The 17023-nt window shown below is 37.7% G+C and overlaps 1 protein-coding gene across 5 annotated transcripts in view; it reads left to right on the plus strand.

Annotated features, from left to right (window-relative positions):
* The first annotated feature begins 2050 nt into the window (after positions 1–2050).
* Positions 2051–17023, plus strand: part of KLHL5 (kelch like family member 5) — a 59220-nt gene continuing 44247 nt past the window's right edge. For 2 of the 5 annotated variants that reach the window (XM_062575446.1, XM_062575448.1), the window contains exons 1-3: positions 2051–2272; positions 2590–2716; positions 5264–5354. The gene's annotated coding sequence lies outside the window, so the exon portion shown is untranslated. The remainder of the gene's footprint in view (positions 2273–2589; positions 2717–5263; positions 5355–17023) is intronic. The other 3 variants (XM_062575449.1, XM_062575450.1, XM_062575451.1) reach the window with 2 other exon arrangements.

Below are 17023 nucleotides of genomic sequence, written 5' to 3' on the forward strand. Positions count from 1 at the left end.
TGTTTTACTGCCTATATATTACAAGAAGACCTGAAAGAGCCATTACTATTTCTATATATTGTGGTGATCAGTTTACAGCTAAACTTTCCTTTCCAGACTGAAAAGGTAAGTATTCTGTTCTGACAACCACAATGGTATTCCATAATTTCTTCTTTCAGATGAGACTGCAAAGAACATTTCTGAAATGTTCTGTATAAAAGCACTCTGAATAATGCATATGTAAAAACAAACAATATGACTCAAATATAGAGTACATACAGTATGAGGCATTTAATTAATTTAGAAAACTTTCCTGATACAGAATTTTTCCCCACAACTAATTAAATATTGAATACTATCAAAATGAAGCAATGCCACTGAAGTTAGATGTCCTACAAAACTGAAATGCTCTTCTTATCATCTAGTTAGCTCAGAAGATGAGCAAGCCAGATGTAGGTAAATACAGGAAGATTTTCTTAATAGAGCTTTAGTGAATATAAATTTGGTAACATTTTAATCACGTAGCAATTTCATGCAACGCAAGCAATGAAAGCAAAGAACAATGAACTCAAAAAAAAAATTTTTTTTTGAAGTCTGGTGCCATAGAAGTCATAGGTACGAATCTAGAAAGCAAGACACACCCACTGCAACATTTATATTTGCCATCTGTTGGCAAATTAGTTCTACTTTTTGAGAGACTGTGTTCCTCCCTAAATATCTTCCATATTTATATTTTCCTGCTTTTAAGCTTGCATGGTGTTCACCTATCCTTTCTGTGTAGAAGGAAAGTAGGAAAATCTCTTAGAAATAGCAGGACAGCTCAGACAAGATTTATTTATTTATTTATTTATTTATTTATATGTATCCCTTTCTAATATAAACAGATTTTTGTCACTGTTCATAGCACTAAAAGTCAGGGCAGAAATTGCCCTAAACGAGCATACCCAAGCTGAGCCTAATACAACAGAACATGTTGAATTTCAGATACTACAGAGAAAGGTTCCCAAGGCCTCGAATAAGCGGATGGGGAATATCTATATCACAGCTCTCGTCACGGCACATTAGGCCCACATAATGATCTTCCCCCGCCTCACCACAGCACATCCTAAAGGCTTAGACACTGTTTTAAAGCTCAAAACACCAAGCTTAATAACCCTAAGGAGAAAAGAAATCCTTGGTTTGTACCTTGCTGGTATGTCTGTGGTAGAGACACCTTTTTCCTCACAGCTGTCTCCCACGGATGGCCCTGACAGCCCGCCGCAGCGCGAGCAGCTCCTCACGGCCCGCTCAGCGGAGCGAGAGGCAGCCCGGGCGCGCAGGAACCGGCGGGCTCACAGGTGTCCGGGGCCTGACCAGCCAGCTGCAGGGGAAAAGTGGAGTTTTAGGGACACAATTCCTCAACCTCGTTAATAATTTTTACAAAACTTGAAAGAACGAGCATCTTTGAAGTCGTTACGCTTCAATTAAATTTCGCTAGAGTTGGCAGAGTCATTTAGAGCCGACTGGGAAGGGCCAGTATGGCTGTCACAGTCTGTTAATCTGGAAAATTATTCTCCCTTTGGATGTCAGAGGTCAGCTGTAGGGCGTTGTGTGCCATGAGGAAGCAGCCTCGGAGGCGTGTCAGAGGTGTTTTTGGAGGTTGAATATGGACAGTAGCAGTGGAAAAGATGCTGGCATCCTGAGAGGAGGGTTTTTTTTGCCTCTGCTGATTTATTTCATTTAAATGGGGCAAAATTACATAAACACTCAGCTATCTCGGCGTGCTTCTAAAAGACAGGCAAAGGGACGTCTGGGATGGGACCCGCGTCGGCTGAACCGGGAGAGACCCCTCGCAGGGGGAACCGCCTCCCTCGCCCTTCCCGCGCTTTCCATGCAGCGCCGCGCCTCCCCCCGCACAGGCCGCGCGCAAGCCAACGGGCGGCGGGCGCGGGCAGCCACGGTGCGCGCGCCTCCCGCCCCCGGCGCGGCGGCTCGGCAGGGCGGGGGGGGGCGTGGCCAAGGCGCCCCGCCCCCTGCCCTTGGGGCCCCGCCTCCCGCCCCGCCCCGCCCCGCGCGCGGCTGGCTGTGGGGCTGGAGCCGCCCGAGCGCGCCGGGAACGGGGCCCTGGGGGAGCCGGGAGCGGCGGGGAGGGGGTTGCCCAGCGGCCGCAGCCTTCCCCGGCGAGGCGCGAGTGCCGGCCGCCGCTGGGGCGGGGCGGGAGGGCAGGGGAGAGGAAGGAGGGGGGAGGGTCGGGGCCTCCCTGGTGATTTTCCTTCCCCCTGCCAGGCTCGGCCCCCGTCCCGGGCCCGGAGAGGTGAGAGAAGGGCGGTGGGGGCTCGGCAGCGAGGGGAAGGGGTCTGGGGCTGCTGGGAGGTGGCGGAGAGGGGGAGGAGGAAGCGAGGGGGCGGGCTGCCGCCCTCCCTCTGCACGGGGCGCCCGGGGGGGGGGGGGGGAAGGAGCGGCAACCGCCGCCGCGGGGGGCCACGCGTGTGAGAGGCCGCGCGGGGCCCGCGCCCCGCCGCGGCGGCAGCCTGCGCGGGGGCGGGGAGGGCTCGGCAGCGCTCGCCCGGGGGGAGCCGCGGCCCGAGCGAGCGGCCGTGGTGGGATCCGGGGCGGGGGTCTGTCCCGCAGGCCGGAACGGAGGCGCGCATGGAGACCGCCGAGGAGCGCGTCGCTCCGCGCCGGGTGGCCCCCGTGTCTGAGCGCTGACGCAGAGCGAAGACCTGGTAAAAGTGCACTTAACACAGTAGGCTTTCAGGTACTTGCCTCTATGTTTATCCGGTAACCTTCCCGGCCATCGTAGGAAATACCTTGAAAAGTTGCTTTTCAAAAAACAAACAAACAAACGACGAGGTCACCAAAATAGGGAGTAACGTAACACAAGAGAGAAGAAATGCTAATGGTGAACGTCAAGAACTGCTGTTCATATGTATTATTGGTTCCTCTTTTTTGTTATCATTTTGTGGCTTTTGGCTTTGAAATCGTGCTCGTTTAGCTGTGTGAACAATTATGTGGCTTAGCGGTCCAGCTGAAGTCAAGCCATCTGTGGCTCATTACCTGGGTGTTTTAGCAGTTATGTCAGTTTTAAGGCAGTGATGTCAGAATAATAAAAGGGAGATTTTTTGTTTGTTTATTTTTGTGTAAAACTTCAGTATGAAGTGACATAAACTAAACTGAAATTTTGTTCTTATTTTCAAATAAAAATTACCATGCACTCTTTCTTACTAGCATGGCTAGGATTACAAATGGGAACTCAATATTACATTGATGTAGCTTTTGTATGTAGACAAACCCATTAAAACAATGGGTCCTTTTATATATATATATATATATAAAAAAAAGTTATAAGATGTGTTTTCATGAACAGTTGATTAATTTTGCCAGAAGCAATTTCTGGACCTTTCTCATTGTGGTATTTTTGCTGGAGAATTTACAAATGACTAAGATGTCATGTCATGTTTGTCAGTATGTGGACTAAGATTTAAAAAAAAGGCTATGTTTTTGAATTTCATGGGTGTATTCCTGATAGTGGAGATTGTGCTCTTATCTTTTGCTTTTCCTTTTTTCTACTTGCTGAACAGTATTAAGGGATGACAAAGCAGGACAGAACCAAAACAATAACAGTCCTAATCTGAGTATGATAGTATTTTCCTTCACCTTGCTTCAGCTTCATGGAATCGTCTCCCAAACATGTCCTCTGATACAATAAATGAGCAAATCTGCTACCAAAGCCAGCATGTCATGTCATGTCATGTCATGTCAGCCAGTCCATGGCAGCAAATTTTAAAACCTTGTGTTTCATAGAAATGCAGTAAGTGTTCATTTAACAATAAGAAAGAATGTGCATGAAGATGAAATATGCTAGCATTAAACTGTTATAGTCACACAGTATTTACAAACTGTCAGTAACAGTGGCATTTCACAGTGATATACCTGTTCCAACTCTGTAGACTTTTCTGTAAAGTGTTTTTCAAAAAATTGTCCTTTGATTATGCAAGTCTTCTACATTTTCATTGGTGTAAGTCAGTACCACATCATCTTTTATTATGCAATAAGAAAAAATACTTAAGTGGACGTAATATGAAGAATTCTGCAACTTTTTAGAAACCACAATGTGATCTTGTATCTCCTTTACAAAACGCTTAAGAAATTTGTCTCCTTATCTATCAATTAAATTGCCTTTTATTGTACAATCATGTAAAGTACAAGAATGCATTAACTATAAACGTAATTATCCAACATTTGCTTTCTTTCATGAGAACAAACTCACTGTTAAACTATTATTTGAAATTGCCAGTGAAGTAACTGCTGATCTGTATGTTTATTAATTGGTTGTATGGCCCTAGGAAACATAATGATATAAGAGTTATGAGGTGGTGTGCTCCAGATGCATGAATGAGGTGATAGACAGCTAGAAGGTTCTTGCAGGTAGTAGTAGATCAAGCCTCAAGGCTCAAATATTGGATGTCACATTATGCATTCACGTGTCTTGCAAGGGTCTGTTTTCTTTCTACTGAAAGTAATTATAGTCAATTTGTGAAACTGCAAAACTACTAAAATACGTATATGTAAATGTAAAATATTTTAAGTTTTAGCATGTATGGGTACCTTGGAGTATTTGTGAGAGGCCTGGAAACTGTCACAAAGAAGGACACACATTATCTCAGCAGGCTGGATTCTCTGAGTAGAAGTCTTTTGTCTGGAAAGTTTTTAGTGGCCGGCAAATTTAAAAGAATTGACAACCCCTGTAACTGTGGTGTTTGTGACTTTTTACATCTAGTGGTTGTGGCTTCTCCTTTTATTGAAGTATATTTAGTTGTGATACTTGACTGTATTTGTTGATGCAGTAAATGTTACTCTCTGAAAACAGTTTTCAGGTTAAGCACTTCATTTGGCAGAACTACTCTTTGTTGCTCTTTAATGCTCTGCTGCTATTTCCTTCATGATATTACAGCTAGCCAAACATAGGAGCGAGAATGTGCTAAGGATATTAAAAATAAATAAAAATGAAAGTTGATTCCTTTCTTGCAGCCCAGTGTTATTTGAAACTACATATTCAAATTTCTTACTCATCTCCCCTCCTTTTTGGGGATCTTTGTCATGATATATGTGATTTAAAGTTGTGAAGGGGACTGAGGTGACAGTTCCACAGTGGCCTGCTTTTATCTCCTTTCTATCAGAAAGTTTAGGAATCACAAGACAAACAGAAGAAATTTGTATCTGAACCAAGTAGTCAGTCATCTTTCAAGATTTGTTTCAACTGCTTGTTCTTGTTCATTTGTACTGTTTTTTAATCTGTCTGCAGATTTTCCTACCTACCTCATAACTTTGGAAAGAAGACGACAAATGGAGCTCCATGATTCTATGAAAACCTAGAGGTCATTGTGGTGTTGTAGGTAACTATTATACTTGTTCAATTCTAACATAAAAATGCTATAAGGAACATGATTTTAACCAACAAAGCTATGGGCTTTTCCAAATTCCATGTGAAATTTCTTTTTTTGTGTGTGTGTGTTGTAAATTTTGTGAGGACTTCCTTCTGATGAGTGTACACGAGCAGCAATTGACTTTGTATTTGTGGAAGGATTCTGGTGTTTAGAAACATTTTGTGTAATTTCCCTGCTTCTGCTCTTTATCAAACCATGCTTTTATAGAGGATTGTCTGTATTGCTCTAAATTTTGATTTTTATCTTTTCAAAATGTGTGAGACACCTCTAACTTAGACTCTTTTAATCAGTATACGAAAACGAGAAATATTCACCCTGAATCTTTAAGAGAGAATGTTGCCTTACAGAAATGCTGACAATAAAAGCCCACCAAATCTCATTACTCCAGTAATATTGAGAGACTTTAGCTTTCTTTTTTTAACCGGAAAGTAGTAAGATTCTTCTAAACTAAAGTCATTTTCAAAAGAAATAGCTGTGACACCTTTACAAAGCAAAGGCATAAAAGAATGTTGAAGACATGAATATCTGCAAGACTTCAGCAGACACTCTGGAGTGTCTGCAAAGTAAAATAGTGCTGCAAAAATAGTGATGTGGGTGAGAAAGGTGAACCAGTTAATTTAGCGATACTAGCTTGTACTAAAATGAAAAAAAACTTGCTTTCTTGACTATGAGATTTCCACTTTGGGAATGTAGATAAAGAACCATTCAGAAAATAACAGTGTATCTTTCTATTGTCTGAATTTCATTCATGTTGAGAGACTAGTACAGAAGAGAGAATGTCCTCCTCATTGTCTGTTTTATCATCTTTCACATTACTAGCAATATACCATATACATGAACATCTTTAACAGTAGATGCCTTGATTTGTTCTGCTGTGTGTTTGTCTCTTTATCTGATTCTTGATAAACCTTCTGTCACAGTATATTGTAGTTTGGGAAACTGTAACCTTTGGCCACCTAGCCTTCCAGCAGCAGAAAGACTTGTTGTAGTTCTGTATGCTGGAATAACATTGTTTCCAATACCTTTAGCCTAGAGTGAGCGCTGAGCATCAAATACAAAGTCCTCTATGCCTCTCTGCTGGAACAATTCTAGCCTAGAAGTCCATGCAGCTCTCAAGACAATGTTAGTTAAGTGTAGTGAAAGATGCTTGAAAGATATGGATGTAGTTATTACAAAGTCTTGTTTTGCCTTGGGTATATCCACGTATGGCCATCACACATGTGAGTAAGGACATCAGGAGTTCGGGAAGTTTTCAGTTTGAGTCCATTGCCATCCTCTGTCCCTTCTCAAGAATGTAATCACCAGCCCAGACATTCACTCACTTCTTTGTGTTACTCCTTATTAAGCAGCTGGGGAAATTTCAGCTTTTTTGTGCTGGCATAATATTTTCTTATGTATGGATTAATTATAACTTGTTTCAAATGTTCATTTCTATCCTGTTGGTGCAGCAGAAATAGCTATCGTGGTTTTAGTTAGTATAGGGTAAGTAGCAAGTATCTGAGCTAAATGAAATTCATTCTTAAGTCTATTGTACTTTGAAACATGTATTAAAATAGCACTTTCGCACTCCTATTTCTCCAAATCCCAAAGAAAATGCTCATAAGACACTTAAGAAACTTGTTCCAAGTTTGTGACTGCCGAAGTTCTATGGACATTGTCATGTAAGTGGTAGTCACACCACTGGTACTAGCTATGGCAATCAACACCACCAATGGCAGGAGAGTATTCGGTGTTATATCAGTATGCTGTGTGTTTTCCTTCAGTGTGGGCTCATGTAGCACTCGAACAAGAACCTGTCTCTCGTTCTGTGGTGTCATCATTGGTATCAAAACTCTTAGTGTTGCAAAGCTGAATGATGCCTTTGCTGCCTGTTGCTGCAAATTTAATGCGCAGAGATTAGGAGGCACCTGCACATGGCTTGATGTCTTCCTCTGACTTTATTCAGGTCTGGTAAATTAAAAGCATAGAGTTGTAAAGAACACGAAAATGAAACAGTTTCAAACACACATCAATCTGTCTTCTTTAAAATGCCTGAAGATTCAGCTCTGACTACAAAAGTACTTTATTATTATTATTTATTTATCCTCTCCCATGCCTGTTTAGAAGCCTTTTCTGGACAACCTTTAATGAGCAGCAAGGAAAATCAGAAAAGATAATTGTAAAACACATTATAAAGCATATGTATCACATTAAGCAATTGGGGAAACCACTCCTCCTTGGCTGCCGTATTTTCTGGAAACTAGTAGGCTTTATTTAATTTCTGGGCATATACCTTGGCATTACTGATTATTTTGGCACCTACTCCTTAAACATTCCTGGGGATTAATCTGGGATTAAGGCAAGTCTCCTGACTTGCCAGTGATCCACTTTAGAGGAGTAATGTCATTGGAACAAATAACAGACAAAAATCAAAGGACCAAACTCCCTTTCATTTTTTTTTTATTTTATTGGTTTCCTCTTTTTCATTTTCCACAGGTGAATCTATTTTTTATGTATTTTTAATATATTTGTTAATCTGTTTGTTGGCATCTTCCACTATAGATGGCACTGAAATTTTTCAGAGCTTTAAAAATAGTTGAGACTTTTTAGGTTCCCAGAAATGATTATGAGAACAGAACAGAGGAATTCTGTTTTCAATATCTTGCAGCCAGCTGTCCCAAAATACAGTAGGTTCACTTACTAAAACAGTAAACCCCCTCCTGGGTGCCAGAATTTTTAGACTTAGCCTACACCTTATGAACTACAGTGGCATTTTTCAAGAAGACAGATTTCTGTAAAGTTGAAGAGGAATTGAGTTCAATGATATCCCTTAAAAGGGGATGTTTTGGCAATTACTTACCCTTTCATGCAACTGTAAGTGCTACTGCTGCTGAAGTCCTGATGTCTTCCATGACACCAGGATTTACATTATAGAAGAATTTGTGATCAGTAACATGGACTTTTCCAAGAATGTCCATCAGATTTTCAGAATTCATGGAAAACTCTTTATAAATTTGCACAAGATCTTTTTTGTAAACAGTGAAGTTCAAGATAGAGTTTTGGTTTTCTCTTTTCCCATGTAAAGTAAGTCTGGATAGACTTGTTCCACTGCCTTAGCTGATACGCCTGTGAAAGTAGTCAATATACTTTGTATTTATTTTTACTGAAAACATGAATTCTTTTCCAACTTGCTTGAAATTTGCAGTGCTTTACACTTCAAGAAATTGCCATTTAAATAAGCATTCTACTTTTATTCTGTGAAAACTCCTATGGTCTTATATTATGCATTCAGTGGTTCATGTTTTTTTTCCCCTTGAAAGTATGTATAAGTTGTTCTGGATGTCTTAGTTATGTTCTAAGTGCTCACCTATTTATACTTAAAAAGCTATTTGTTTCCTAAGAAATAACATCTGTTACAGTTTCAAAACACCACATCTTGTGCAAGTGTTTTGCGTAATTACAACCTTTTTAGCCTCTTTAAAATATCTGGAAAATGTTAACATGTTTCTCATGGCTACACTTGCTGCATTTTATTGGGAGAAGTGGGAAGGAGATGTGCTTTTGTCTAAAAATAATGAAAGTCTAAATTATTAATAGAGTTCTGTGTACAGCTTCACAGTTTCAGTCCCATTTCTGATAATCTTTCCTTAAATACTTCCTACGGATTGCAGCTGAATGCTTCCTGTTCAGCTGGATGGACTTTTGGTCTCCCTTGATACAGCCATTCTGACATTGGCAAAGCCAATTACACCAGTACCATTGGAAAAGACAACATCAAAATGAGAAGTAATAACTTTAGGGAAACTAGTAGGATACAAATAGAGTAGAAAGGGTTTAAGAATGAGACATTTTAGTCATCTGAAGACTTAAAATTGCTAAGTTGAACTGTTTTTTTCGTTTATTTTGTGTTTAGCTTTTCAAAAGGTTATAGTGTTTAGTTGCTATTAATACAGCATTTCAGAGAAAACTGATACTATTCTCGGATACTCTCAGATTAGTACCTCCAGTATTAGTCTCCCTTCTTAAAGGTGCAAATTCTAATCGGAACTGAGATTTGGGGGCTGAGAGGGATGGATATCAGACACCCCATTCAGAATACAGTAATCACAAAGCACAGAATTATGATCATGGTTCTGGTCTCCTAATGGCCAGCATTTCACAGAATGAATTTATTTTTCATAGGAAATATATTTTAAAAGCTGAATTTAAATAGAAAAAATCTATTTCCTGTTCTTCCTTCCATATGTTTCATACAATTTTCAGAATAAATAAAGGGTATTGTACTATAATCTGCTTATGGTTTTGTAATACTTTAATGTTCAATGTTACTTATCCACAGCCACATTCTCAGTTGCAGGAAGTATTTACACATCCTTTTTAAGTATTGACTTTGAATAGGAAGATTTGCTTGCAGCCTGTTGTACTATAAGCTTTTTCACTTTTTAAAAACTTCTGTTTTTTTTCTGTCACTCTTGAATCTATTTTATGTATACATTATTCATAAAGAGCAATGAAGGGCAGAAACAGAAAAAGACAAACCCATGTTCAGAGCTTTCTTTCTTTTTTTTTTTTTTTTTTTACCATCCTCTCAAAAAAAATTTAAGTATGCTATTTTGTAATCATAGCTCTATTCAAAATAGAAGTAAGGAGAGGGCTTCGTTACCTGAAGCCTCTATGAGATTATTTTTTAAATTCTGTTGTTTTTTTTTTTCTGATATGTCTTTGGTTTCCTCTCTACTCCCTCCCTCCCTTCCCCTGCTATGATGTGAAGTGGTAAGAGAAAATACTATTAACATTCTAATACATGCTATGCAGGCAGGATGATGAAGATAACATAACCTATTCAGTACAAATTTATTTTGGTGGAAACGGTATCATTCATTATTTTTAAAAAAGTGTGCACCATTTTTAAGCTTATTGTACCCTCAATTTCAAAGCCAAACGAACTTGTCAAAATGAAACTAAGAACAGTTGAAATATTTGCGATACCTGACTAGGTAATGTGGTACATATTTGTAACGTATAGTAAGACAAGAATCAAGTCCAGAGAGGATTGCTAACCTGAGCTATAGAGAATGCAGATAGTAATATGACTGAATTACCCAATTAAGGCTACATTTACATGTAGTTTGTATGTTGTGAGGAGAAGAAATGAAAGAAGGTCACAGGAAGATACGGGTTTTTTGTCAGCCTTGGTAATTGGGTTTTTTTGCAAGCAAGTTTTTATTTGTTATCAGAGTTGATATTTTATGTCATCTTTCGCAAAAATAAGCTATTAGCCTAACAGTTGCTGTTTCAGATAAATAAAATGTTCTACGCTGATTATTCATTGTATCAGTATAAGTAAAGTGTATTCTAATATGCATTTGTCTGGTAGATATTTTTAAAATATATTCTAAATATTAATATGCTAAAAGTACCTGCTTTTGAATATTTACTTAAATAATCAGTTGGTCATTGCCAGATATGAAATAAAAGTTTAAATCTCGCTTTTTTACATGCAGTAAGGGACACTGCATGTTTGGATGTAAATGTAATCACAAGCTTGTGCATTCAAACTATAATTAAAACATTAAGAAAGTAGAACATTTAATGATGTTATCATAACTTGATGAGGCTTGGCAAGCTTTTCACCAAAAATCTTACATTTTAAGTTCGGAAATAGTCTCTAAGCAAATAAAAATAGTTAACTAAAATTAATCTATGAGCTTAAAATGTGGGAAGATCAAGTGATAAGTAACAAAACTTCACTATTTTTTACCTGTTCTTATTTTTTGATGGATTTTTTTAAAACAAATATAGATTCCAGCTGTTCTATTGCGTAAGAATTGAACTGGCTTTTTGACCAAAGAATAATCATACTTTTACTGAAATTATTACTTAGTCCAAGTTCAAATATTGTTTTTAGAGAATTTACAGCTGAATGGATGTAAGAATAGTTTTTATGAATACTGAAAGCCAGGTAGGCATTTTTATAAATTTGGGCTAATGGGAAGGATAAATGGACAAACAGTTGCAAACTTAGAGAGCCAAATTCCGTAGTTACAGTATCTGAGTTTTACTTTTCCCTTAAGACTTAGGCTTAGTAGATGGAGAAAAACCATCTGGTAAGCAAATAATAAAAGCTTTTTCTTAATTATGCTTTTTCCTTCTGATGGCTTAACCAGCTGCTTCAAGGGTTTTCTCTTTTTTTGAGCATGCTGCCTTTGTAGTGGACCTCATTCCTCTAGGAAAGCAACAATTCTTATACTCCTACGGTTCAGATCTGTGTCCCGTGTTCCCCCTGGCAGTTCAGGTATATTGCCGTTATCTCACTCCCAGTGGAGAATAGAAAATGCTTTCGGAATCTTGTAAAAACAAGAATGAGGTAGCAGAGGTGATGGGTCAGTATGCTTCTTACAATACCTGAATTTTTAACTTGGCAAATGCTTTAATGATGTAGAGATTTAATAGGTGGTCGAGATTACTGCCTTCTTTCTCAAGATCATTCCAGTTGTATACAATTGTGGGAGGGTGCGAGGTCAAAGCTGTGTTTGAAGACTGTCAGTCAGATACTCTGATTTGACTACTATTCCTTTTTTTTTCTTTGTTTTTTCTTTTTTTTTTTTTCTGAATCCTGGCTTTGGTAATATACAGCTACTTGGGCTAAAGCTGTTGTGCATACCCAAAAGCAAAAGATAGGAAGGAGCTAGATTTGTCCTTTGCATTATCAGTCCTTCCCTAATAACTTTGAATCCATTGGTCAGATTCAAACAAAATAAGAAAATGGAGCTGTGCTTAAGCTTGAAAATGTCAGGTTAGATAGAAAAAGCAGGTAAGTATTTGGTTACTACATTACCTGATGTCTGAACTGATCGGCGTCTCTGCTGAATCTGAGTAGGCCACAGGATTTACTTGTCCTGCCTGTCTGACACTTAGCAGTGGGGCTTGTGCATGTGGATAGTGTGTAGGGAGAAATGTGAGATGAGGAGTACGAGAAAACTGGAGTTATTGTTAGAGTAGCTTGTAGAATAAAGGAAGGTGGGAGATGGGAGATTGTTTTGGTGTGAAACTGCCAAGACAGAATGGAGAATCTAAGAAAAGTCTTAGTTCTGCAACTCGCAGTTACTAACTGATGTTGAGTCAAGTAAAAGTATGTATAATGAACACTGCTCGGTGATTGTAACTATTTCTCTTCACTTATATTTATTTATAGGATTTGCTTTCTAGTCATTTAATAAAAAATACGAGAGGGGGTGCAAACCAGAATAAGGAATTATTGCCAGGGAAATTAAGTGCCATTGCCCTTCTTCAAATATATATTCATGTGATTCTATGAAGGATCACTGATTATGCTTAGGAATATGTGGTGACTTGATACATGACTTTACCTGAGATTTAATAGAATCCAAATACAGGATGTTTTGCCTTGTGTGCCTCAGATGCATATTATTTTACACAGTAATGACTCAAAGCAGAGAACTAGTTCTGTTTTAGAGATAAGAGAATAATTGTACTGTGATTTGCTCCGTATGTTTCTCCACCAAAGCAATATTTCCTTGAGCCAAATCCTGGGTAAAAATAACAGAAACCTTTAATTATTGTCTCTAATTTAATCATGTTGCTTTTACAACTATGTGATGCCTATTGTAACATGAAAAGCTTTTTGTCAAGATATTATGCTGGTAACAAAATGCTTCACAACACTCATTTAATTATGGTGTTTTCATAAAAAAAAAAAATACATGTATGATCCAATTTAAAAATCTCTGGGACTATTTGATTATGAACACTGCTGTCTGGTACTGATTTCTCATTTCAGCGCTTAACTTTAAGTTTGAAAGTTACTGTGATAAATGTCACTTTTTGTGGAGAAATAACATCAAAGAGTAAGGTTTTGCAGTCTCCATGCTAGTACTTGCTAGTAACATACCTGTCAGCTTCTAGTGTGTCTAATTACAACAAAAGATTTTTTTGGAGATTGGTGTAGATTCATCACACTAGTCCTTAATTGGAATTTCTGCACGCTTAAATGCTCTTTTTAAAAATAAAGAACTTAGATTATAAATCCATATTTTTGTAAAAAAAAAAATTTGTATTTTGGAAGGAATGGAGGTAATTTATTCTTGTGGCATTTCTTGCATGGTCATTTCTTCATCTATGTTCAGTAATGACCCTTGCTCTTTATGCAGTTTGACTAAAGCTTAACTGGTGAGCTGCTATTTTGCACATACTTGTAAATTAGGATAAATGATACATATTTAGTGTTGGCATAGAAAATCACATACTGTATTGGAGGGATGAAGAATATGTGTAGTACCATATCCCTTTGGTAATGTTCTAACAAAACAGTTTTAAAGTATTTAAAAACTAAGGCATTCATTACCTCTATTTTCATGTATAAAAGATGAAAGAAATGCTTAATTCAACAGTGGGGTGGGGAGAATATTCTACTATAGAGCAACATTTCCATTCAGTGTCATAGAACCCGTGCACCGAGTTCTTCTCCTGTACTTTCAGTTACCATATTTGGCGCTTATACTTTGTACTTGTAGGGTTGATAAACACAAAGTGGTAATAGATCAAAATGGTTAATATTTTTTAATCTACCTCATCTTTCAGCTACTAAAATGATTTAATTCTATCCAGCCTTTCCTCTTAAGGGGTGGTTTAAAGACACTTTATTTATGGGAGTGTGCAGGTAGAATTAATATGCTTGGTTGATAGGGTATGTTTTATTCATAATACTTAAGTGCAGGGTTTTTTTGTTTTGTTTTCTTTTTTTAAGAGTCTTTCCTTGGCATGGCAGCTATCTCGGAAAAGTCAGTGTGGGGAAGCGACCTAAGGGAAATAGTTTGAGGTCCATGGGATAGGGAGATGAGGGTTAATTAAATACTTGATTTTCCATTTGCTTCCTTACTAATGGATCAATCAGCACTTCATTGGTCTCCATCTGCCTCTAGCTACACTGGAAAAGTGAATTCAGAGTGCTTAAGAGAATTAGTAGAATTAGATAATGATAAAATAAAGAGGCTTTTTTTATATGAGAGATTGATCCCCTTTTTAAATGTATGCATTTTAATATAGTGGTAAAATTGATTCTTTTAAATTGCAAGGATTTTTCTGAGAGTTTTTGTTTGATATCTGTGACATAGTGCACAGTAGGGTTCCTAAAATGCCATAATTGCATATCTTGTGTAGATACAGCACTAATTCTTAAGATTAAATAATAGCTCTTTTCATACCTATGAGAGATAATAAAATGAATCTCATAAACATTCTTTCTTTCAGGGTGGTGATTCTTTGTTTTTAACTTTGATCATTCATGTTGCCTTGCTCTGAACCTTCTATTTTTAAATAGTATTCTTAAGCTACAATGATCAATAGTACACAGAAGATTCCAGATGAGATCACACTAGTTTTATATGAATATATCATATTTTATTATGTATCGTATATTATCCTTTGGGCAGCCTAAAGTCTTATGTGTGGGAGTTTCTTTTTGTTAACTGAAGTTGCTGATTAAGCAGAGATCCTTTTTGAGAGATGTATGATGAGTCTTTTGAGGTATCTTTTGGTGTTAAATCATTGATTTAAAACATCTATATGTTGAAGTAGTTTGGTTCAGTAGCTATAGCTTTGCACACCTTGACATTTATATTCAGTTTAAGCTGTTTGCCTACAAGCCTCCATATAGCTCTCTTAGAAGCTTGCATATTCAAGCATGGAGAGCTATTTCGTATTACCTGAGCACCTGCAAATTTACTTCTTCACTGTTCTTTTAGTATATCATAATCTATAATTCTCCATTTGGTACGTAATGCAGAACGGTGAGTTAACCTGTAGGTAGCATCACCAAACAAGTATTGATTCTATTATTGACAAGGATACTAGTATTGACTTATTCTTGATTTATTCTTTTGTGACTTTTTGAGGAAAACTGAAGATACGGTGAAATAAAACTGCTAGAAAAATGTCAGAATACCTTTTTCAGTTTGCCTGCAAATTGGACCGTTCTTTACACAAAGCTGACGTAGGCCTTGTTTGTATTATATTGGTAATAGGAAATTATCTCCATGTTGTTTTGATTGAAGTTGCCACGGTTCTTTAAAGTGTGGTGTATGTCCTTTTGTTGCTTAGTTAGGCAATACCATCCTAGAACTAGTTCTAAATAATGGCTTTACTTCTGGTAGGACCTCTTTAAATTACCATGGAACAGTATTTTGGTTATCATCCTTCCCTAACAGTGAAATTTTTAGAGGAGATGATTTGTGCTGGACTGCAACTATCTCTAGACTGATGCACTTCACCCTCTTTTTGTTAGATTTGGCAGTGCTGGTGTTCCTGGCATGTATGAGTTGCTTGCATTTTGTGTGGCTATCAGAGCCTTTTGGTACAGAAAAATTATCTTTTAATTCTTTTGGATTGGCATGTCACAAGATTGTGCATTTGATGTTATAACTGAATTTTAACTGAAAACCACAGCTGATCTGATGGACTTGAATCAAAGATTTTTTTGAATGTGAATATTCAGTTTCAGGGGACTTAGTGCACTGTTTAGTCAAGAATGGCTCTGATTTACAATTTTACATGTAGATTATACATTTCTTGATAATGATTGGGTATCACTGGGGTATATTTAATGTTAAAGAAACATAAATGTCCTAGAACATGGCATCTGTTCTCTGTGTGAGCAGCTGTGATGCCTAAGCTAAAAAAAATCAGGAATGGCAGTATAGTCTTCTGCTATATATGGAATTTGTTGTCCATAAAAGCTTTTGTTTTCTTATCTGAATAAAATAAGATCAAACCAGACTGTTGCTCTGCGTGTCTTCTCCGAGCTGAGTGCTCTGAAGTCAGTGTTTCTCAACATACAACTCACCTTCCGAAGGGGAATGTGCAGTGCCAAGTCACAAAAAGTCGTGATACAGTCCCCCTAATTTGGCAGCAGCTTATTTTCTCCAATCAGAACAGTAAGTTTAAATATGTATGGTTAGTAACTGTACTTGTTTTTCCCTTCTTGTCTTGGATGAATTACACTGTTCATGCTACAAGGGACTCTTCACAAACATGAACCAGAAGTGGTTTCCCCACCACCACCACCTCCTTTTAACAAAAAAACTTCTGCATAGGATATGAGTACTGTTTCATAAGATCCTAGAGCGTGAACATAGCTATCTTTGTGATTCTTGAGCTGGAACATAGGAATAGGGAAGAAAAAAGGTTTGTTTGGTGGACCTTTTTTTTTGGTATCATAAACAGAGATATAAGCAGGATTGCGCATTTGGAGTTTTATCTGTATTAGTTTTCTTTGGACAGTTATTTTAATGTTTCAAATTAATATTTGAGTTAAATTCCTTTTTTAAAATCTGTAAAATATATGGACATTTTAATAGTGCAGTATGCATTTGATCGTTCAACAAAACTTGCAGTCGTTTAACCTTTCTTATGTTTTAGAATAGGTATCCAGGGTATGTAAACACTGGCAGTAGTACATTACCTCATTGCACTTTAATGAATTGGTGTATGTCTAAAATGTATCTTTTCATATTTAAATGCAAATGTTAGTGGTTTTTTTTAGAAGAGAAACAACTCTTTCAGTCAATACAAGAACTATATCTAATTATTTTGACACTTTCGTTCTTAATTGGCACCTAAAA

This window comes from Rhea pennata, chromosome 4 (assembly GCF_028389875.1).
Source record: "Rhea pennata isolate bPtePen1 chromosome 4, bPtePen1.pri, whole genome shotgun sequence".
NCBI lineage: Eukaryota > Metazoa > Chordata > Aves > Rheiformes > Rheidae > Rhea > Rhea pennata.